This window comes from Bactrocera latifrons, unplaced genomic scaffold, assembly GCF_001853355.1.
Source record: "Bactrocera latifrons isolate USDA-ARS-PBARC rearing strain unplaced genomic scaffold, ASM185335v1 scaffold_1423, whole genome shotgun sequence".
NCBI lineage: Eukaryota > Metazoa > Arthropoda > Insecta > Diptera > Tephritidae > Bactrocera > Bactrocera latifrons.
In genome coordinates, this window is record NW_017534879.1 from 28,815 (window position 1) to 30,626 (window position 1,812).

The following is a 1,812-nucleotide window of genomic DNA, read 5'->3' on the forward strand; positions in this document are numbered from 1 at the left end:
TATTCAAGGTTGGGGCCAAGGCTTTGCGTATGTACACCAATAGCAGTAAGTGCTTCAAACGGGGTTACATAGTCGTGCTCCAATTGTTGTTGCATTGAAATCTCTTCCCGGAAGGACAGTAATGTTCACTACAATCGACTGTTATTATAATATATATTATAAAAAGTAAAGAGTTAAACATAATTTGCAAATAGTGTCATTTGGAGTGTTCCTCATATTTTTCTGAACACCACTGTATGTGAATTAACTACAAAAGTGGTTTCTTAAAATAGTATTTCGTATAGCTCTTCCTTCATTTAAAATGTTAAATAATGAATCATTGCCTCCATGCGGAGAATTTTCAAGTGGATCAACTTCAGGAAGTGGAAAATTATATCTCTTTCGAATATTATGTAGCGTACAGCATGCTACATTCACCATTAGGGAAAGGCACCCAAATAATTTTTTTTTAAATTCCATTAAGGCGTTCCACACAATTTCGAGCTCGTGCGTGAGAATCGTTATAGCTTTGCTGACTAATACTCTCTACATTTCTGAATGGAGTCATTAGCCACGGCTGCAACGGATATSCAGAGTTTCCACGACACCAACCTGTGGACCCATTGGCAGTATACTCATTCAGCATATGGGACTTTAGTGTACTGCTTTCCCATATGTAGGTGTCGTGCGTACTTCCTCCATATCTTGCAAAGCACGCCAGGATATTTAAATCAAAGTCGCACACTAATTGCCCATTTTTGGAAAAATATCCTTTTCGATTAATGCAGCAGTATTCTACTGCAAGTGATGGCTTCTTAATTTTTACGTGAGTGCAGTCAATCGCTCCTAAGATGCCAGGAAATACAGTAGCAGTGAAGAACCTGGAAGTGAACATAAACATAAGCCAGCTATAAATAACCATTAATATTCAAGATTATAACACTTCACTTGCCGTTGGTTCACAATATTCTGCTGCTCTAAGGTAGTTGGAAAAGTTATGTAACGTTGCGCCATATGATTTAGCAAAATCTCTGTAATTTGATGCACTATGCGGCTTACCATGGTCTTACTTATAGTGCAAACAAAATCCTGACCTACGTCCCTAAGAAATGATCCTGTAGCATAGTAATACAGCGCTACACACAACCTAGTGGAGTTTGGAATAAATGTAMTTCTAACTGCTGTGTCCATAAATGGCTCGATTTCCACAGGGAGTGCCCGTACTGCAGTTCTGCTGAAGCGGAATAACTCACGAAAATGCGGCTCGGGAATGCTGAATGGATCTGTCGASTCCCTTAAAGTGCGCCTTTGTATTCGCAACATATTCCTTCTGTCATGCCATATGGCGAGCGTTATTACCAATAAACTCATAGCTGAAACACAATCATTTTTTATTTATTAATAAGAATTAAATATTTGTGCACACATTTCTATAATGCTTACTTTTCTCAATAATAGTTTCTCAAATATGAAGCTGTTAGTCCGATTCGAGAAATTTCTTGTCGATTGGCGTTCCATTTCTCTCACTGTTTCATATTTTGTCGACTTATAGCAGAAACAGTGAAAAACGTAGAATAGTGGGTCGTGTCAGCTGATTCGACCTATCTTATGGGCGCGCAATGTAAGTGCCCAGTGAAAAACGCTACTCCTTTCTCTCTTTGACGTCGGATGACGTGAGAATCTACAGCATTTTGGTTTTTGCCGTGGAAACGTGTCAGCTGATTGCTCTCTCACAACACAGGGTTGCCAATATCTATATACTGTTGTAATTATTAACTTTTATAATTAAATCTGTTCAATATGTTTGAAATTTTTTTAAAATAACTCAAAATC

The 1,812-nt window shown here is 38.0% G+C and overlaps 1 pseudogene; it reads right to left on the reverse strand.

The window, feature by feature from the left end:
• Positions 1-388: 388 nt before the first annotated feature.
• LOC108965622 lies at positions 389-1,170 on the reverse strand (annotated as a pseudogene).
• Between the last annotated feature and the right edge of the window lie 642 nt (positions 1,171-1,812).